A 6,000-nucleotide genomic window follows, 5' to 3' on the forward strand; every position below is an offset into this window, starting at 1 on the left:
GTACAGAGTTTTTGGATACACGTGATGTTTTTATCAAAGTTGGAAAGAAAACAAACTGTCACTAAATAAGGATATAAGGAGTTTATACATTTATAGTAATATTACTTTATATTTTATTTATAATAAAAAAAATCCTAATTGTTTAAAGTCATTAATAAAATCAGATATTGGATGTATGTCCATAGCATATCATTTCTTCAATTGGCAATATTTTCTCTTTTTATTGTTTGTTAAATTGCTCCCTTTATTGATTTATTTATGTTTTTTGTTGATTTGTTTATTTTGTAATTCTTTGTTTATTATTCTCTATATCTTTCTACCTAGTTTTGTTTGTTGTTGTCTGTAATTAATGTGTTTTCTGTTATTGACTTTTGGTATACATCTACATTGTGTGGAAAAGAGAAATATGTTTATAAGTATACACATTATTACTTGCCAAAAGAAAAAAAAAATTAGGGTTGCCAGGTTATGAAAAAAAAACATTTTGGCCTGTGCTTATACTTTCTATTTGGTATTAATGCCATTATAAATGTTAATAAACCATTAACGAATACTTAATAAGTTCTATAATAACTTAATAACCATTTGCAGCTTTGTTCACATAATCCAGTCAAAGGAATTATTCATAACCTGGCAATCCAAACTATAGAACTAATCTATAAACCTTTATTTAATCATGTACTAAATATTAATTACAAGTTATAAACCTTTTATAAAGGGTGTCTTTTTGAAGGTCGAACAGAAAAAAAGTTTTTTACTTAGTTTCCAGTGCAAAATTCAAGGAAAACAATCTCTTATATGAAAAAGTTAAGCATCTTTTTTACAATCTTTGTCTAAATAAAACTAAACTGAAGTTTAAAATGTCCAAATAAGAACGTCCTCATAAAGATGAAGAGCAAACACAGTCGGAGTTTACATTCTCCAAACACCCTTGAGACCTCTGACAGTTCCCAGTGATACTGGAGGACATTTAACAGCCCCTGCTGGCATTTAATGTATGCAAACAAGAAATAGTTCCTCTTAAGAGGCATAACTGATCACAGTTAGTTAAAGGGGACATATCATGCACATTTACATGACTATATTTTTAATCTGGGGATATATTGGAATATCTTTGCATGATTTAAAGTTTAAAAAACTCCTTATTTAACTCATACCGACCCTTAATTCAGCCCCTTAATTCAGCCTCTGTCTGAAACAAGACGTTTTAGCTCCTGTCTTTTTAAGACCCGCTACAATTAGCTCACTGACTCAGATTTTTGTATCACTATATAATGATATATATGATATGTATGCATGTATTTGATATACCGTTACACAACACAACTGCAACATCTTGCAACGCTTTGTTTTTTCAAAGAATAAGAAATGGTTTCTGTGCCAAACCACCATGTCATCTTTCATATTGCATATTTCTTGAAATATATTTCTGTATGAAATTCATGAAAATTGGTGTCTGGGAAAAATTCATGAAGTGTATATTCGTCCTGGTGTAGTATCACACGAGGGAGGCCTCACGCCCTCAGAAATATTGCATGAGAGCGCGTTATTTTCTCCAGAGTGCGGCTCTCACTGCACTTCTCTGACTATTTTTCCCACTCTTGGCCTTAATAATAAATAAGCCCCACGGGTCTTTACATCTGCTTATCGCTGCTGCCACAGTAATCTGACACAGACGTTTGCAGGACCTGGCATTTACACAGAAGAGGGAGGGGGAACATTCCTTTTTCTCATCCTGGTAAATCTGTTCACCATTAGCTGGTGTCAGACAGATGCAGGGACCGAATCCATAAGCTTCACTCAGGAATGGCTTGGTCACGCAGGGGTCAATCACTCACGGTTCATTAATTCAGCAGCAGCCGATGCATTACTGGTACAGTGGTTATGTGACATGAGAGAAGATAGTTTGAAAGGTCAAGTCTTCCTGTAAAGAAGTTCACTAACTTGGAGGGAGTATACTAAAATATGAAAATGTTGCTGAATTTGTCATTGTTATTGCCCAGTTGTGTTTAAGATGTTTTGTCACAATGTTAAACCCCAGGTTACATTATATGATACTACAGTGTAAGTTGTGTAACCAGCCTGGAGCCACAAAAACAATAAAAGCAAAGTAGACCTTATGTATTCATACATTTATATCGACTTTATTAATCAAGTCAGGTTATATCATAAAAGATAAAATGCATTTATTCCCAGAAATTCCTCATATGTTTTCTATTATTTTCTTCGGGGATACCCACTGGCCTCACATTATAGATGAATGGTTGTGAGATACTATTTTTTTTTCTTCTTGCATCTGGTTTATGGAGGCGATAATTCATTTTCACTATGACAGGCCAAATTTTCATGGGTAACATAAATGACTGAGTAGGAGAGAGATTCATAGTAGGTAGTTGCCTAATCAGAGATCTGTGTTCACCACTGAATGCTTTACAGTCACAAACAGCAGAGAGCACTCAGCTTGGTAAACAAGTTATTATAATCTAATTTATGGTTCTGTCATAAACAACTACAGCTGTTGTATGTACATATTTGAAGGCAGGCATGTGAAGTATCCTCATACTATAGATGAACATAATAAGGGTTATTTCACCTGAATTACTATATCTTTTCCTTTACTTATATCTTGTGGTTTCTATTCATGCAGTCAGTTTTGGTTTATCTGTGATGAAATATTCCAACCATATCGCCAGACAAGAGCATCCATAGATGGTAAGATCCATAACGGGACACATACTCTGGTCTCCTGCATGAGCCCCCATTCATTTTCTATGGGACATGAGCTAATCGCTTTACAAGGCATTGTGGGATTCCAGGTGGCGTGGGACTGACCAGCAACGCCAAAAAAGAGAGGGGTCGAGAGTTGAAAAAGTTCAACTTTTAGTAAATGAGAGCGAAATTCACCAGGACGTGATGCAGTGAGAGTAACAAAGTGGCTTGGTGGTGGACCAGGAAGCTGTCAATGAAAGAGAAAATAATTGTTGCTGCTTTGGGAATTCCCCTTTTATATGACCCAGTGACTCTTCATTGTTGAAAATGTGACATAAAAATCTCCGGGTGTTTGTCAGCCGGTGTCGACACGCCCATAGTGACAAGTGAGAAGTGGCGGAGGTGATGTTGCACAATTTGTTTGCTTTCAGCGGGTCTTCACCATTAAAGCCTCAGTATACTCCATTTAAAAGGCCTATCAGATGTTAGAACACCTTCAGAAATCCCCTCCCCCCTCACCTTTTCAATGACCTAATTGGGGGGCTGTATCCAAAAACAGATACAACCTAACGAATAATGCAAATTCCCTTATGCCACATTTTTACCTGGTTTGATGTCCGCAGCTGGAGACATAAGACAGAATATAGTGGTCCATGAACCAGAGTCTGTTCCTGAATAAAGGGGAAGAACCTGCTGTTGTACAGTTGAGATTTCAGCAGAATGTTTCAGAAGGGTAAGATCGTGTCTAAGTCTCCCGACAAAGTAGCTTAGCTTTCGCTAGCTTAGCTGTCGCACACTTCCAGTGTCCTGCTTTACTTGTCATCAGACTGAAATGCAAACTAACAGCGTTGAACTTAAGTCGAGAGATGCAGAATCATCCAATATGGACATAATTCCCTGGAATGCTGTGTTGAATATTCTAAACTTAAGGTTCCCTTCCTAGCTTTTATTTCCTTACTTACTTTACTCACTTACTAGCTTTTTCAGGAGCTTCCAAGCATATTTCATGGCCTTCTTCAGCACATGGAACTTCAGAAATTCAGTCCTAACATTGACTGGGAAAGTGTCAAAGTCATGGGAAAGTGCACCACATAAACAACCATTTGTCATCAAATGACTGAAGTTTGTACTTAAGTCACTTGATGACAGAAAAGGCTACTAAGTGAACCTTGACTTATGTGTCATGGATACCACAAGAGGTGAATAACAAGCTGAAATCTATTAGTAAAGCCAAACCACAGCCATGACATTACACACTACAAAACATGGTGGTGAAAATAGAAAATAAATAAATAGAAAGGATCACAGACAAAAGTGAGAGTCCACAATAAAATGAAATGAAAACCTGTCTCATTAGAGGTTCTTAGCTATGTCTGAAACCTAAACAGGCACTTTATTGATTTTCAAAAAAGGTCCATCCCATCTTCCAAACTACCTTTAAATCTCCTGAGCATAGGTTCATAGGATATTATCATTTACCCACTGGTTAAATGCACTGTCAAGCTGTTTTCCAATGTTTTAAAATCATTCTGATGGATGAAATTTTTGAGCTAAGTGAGCTGAACATACCTCCTTATGACCTGAACACTGAACCTAAATCAACACTGCATGCACGCACTCGCACACAAACCTCATACCTTCTAAGAAAATTGCAAATATTATCACATCAAGCTGTTTGTACAGCCTTACTGTGCTTTGTTACATTTTAAATCAACCATGTCTTTCCTAATTTATGGTGTTTTTATCGTTGGTTTGGCTTGAGGTGTAAAACTGTCATGAGAAAAGCAAACACATGGTCTCCCATATATGGTAAAGGGAATCTATACTGTACATCTGGGTAGCCCTTATGCAATTAACATGCCTTCTATAATAACTAACATGTGGGGAAACATTTAAACAGCTGTATAATTATACAACAAATATAGTTAACATACGTTCTGTTTCATGTGGCTTCTGGAAATTCTTTCATATAATCAGTAAATTGCTTTTAATTAAATTTTAAGAGGGATATTATTGCTCAGCTGAAATTACATGACCCTTTTCTTTGTGCTGGATGCCCACCACTTTTGTAGTATGGAACTGTTTTGAATACTGTAAAGGTTTAACAAGTCTCATTAATTAGATCATATACATAAAAGCTCCTCCCAGTTGTGTGGTCTGCCTTGTCGTTTGCGTGACAAGTCATTTTCTCTTTTTTCCTCCCTTTTCTACTTCACCGACATGCCTCAAACCACCAATCTCTCTACATCCTGTACATTGATAGCTCACTCCCCATGTCGTTTAAGTCAGGATGTTTTTTCTGTTGCTTTTTTACCCCCTCCCTCCCTTCCTTCGTTTTCCTATTTCAATGGGAAGTCCTGGGTTGTGGCGCAATCATTTTAGTTTTTATTAAGATGCAGTGATAACGAAGCAGGTTGATTGCTGCATGGAGCCACATGAGGAAGGGGTGCGGTGAAGACCCTCAATTAGGCTTCGTTTAAAGAAGCCTGCGCTAGATAAAGCAATTACATATATCACTGCAGGGATGTTCTGTGTTAAAAGGCGGCATGACATCAGGATGTGCTGTAGAGGAAGTTGCAGCGTTGCCTATCAAAGGATTTCATCCAATAATAATACGAAAGCAATTTCTTTCCCTGGGGTTAGGGCTTAGGGTGAAACTGAGCAAAAAAGCAACAGAGGTGTCCTTTAAGGCATCTCCACTCATGCTGCTACTGTGCTATGCATACAATTAGCTTGACATTTAAAAGTGAAAATGAAAACGTGGATTAACAAGTGACATTATGAGATCAATTCCTAACCTGTCACATCACAACTTTGAACGTGTCTTTTTGTCACTTTCTCTGCAAATCAAACTGAGAAGAAATGTCAGAATTAAAATTTGTGTTATCATACATTTCATATTTGCAGCGGCCTGGGACCAGAACTTGCTTGTGTTATCTTCGTAATTGAGGAAACTAGAAAGTACAGCAAAGACTTATCTCTCTGTGTGAGCAAATAGAAGAAGTCCCACGACATTACAAAGTAACCAAAGTAACTGCCCCCACCCCCTCACCGCCCCTCTACAGCTGGCCTGTTACACATACTCCCTCAAATAGACCGCATAGCTGTAGCTGTAAACAGTAAGCATGGGTTGTAATGTATTTGTAGACATAATCGGTCTTCATGGGGTCAGTATTATGTAATTTTAGTTATACAGCACAACTATTCTACTTAAATGTTTCGTAAATGCTCAAAATTTCATGCATCTTAATTGATTTGTTATAACTCCACAGCTGCAAGCACCATGTATGC

This window comes from Thunnus maccoyii, chromosome 17 (assembly GCF_910596095.1).
Source record: "Thunnus maccoyii chromosome 17, fThuMac1.1, whole genome shotgun sequence".
Lineage (NCBI taxonomy): Eukaryota > Metazoa > Chordata > Actinopteri > Scombriformes > Scombridae > Thunnus > Thunnus maccoyii.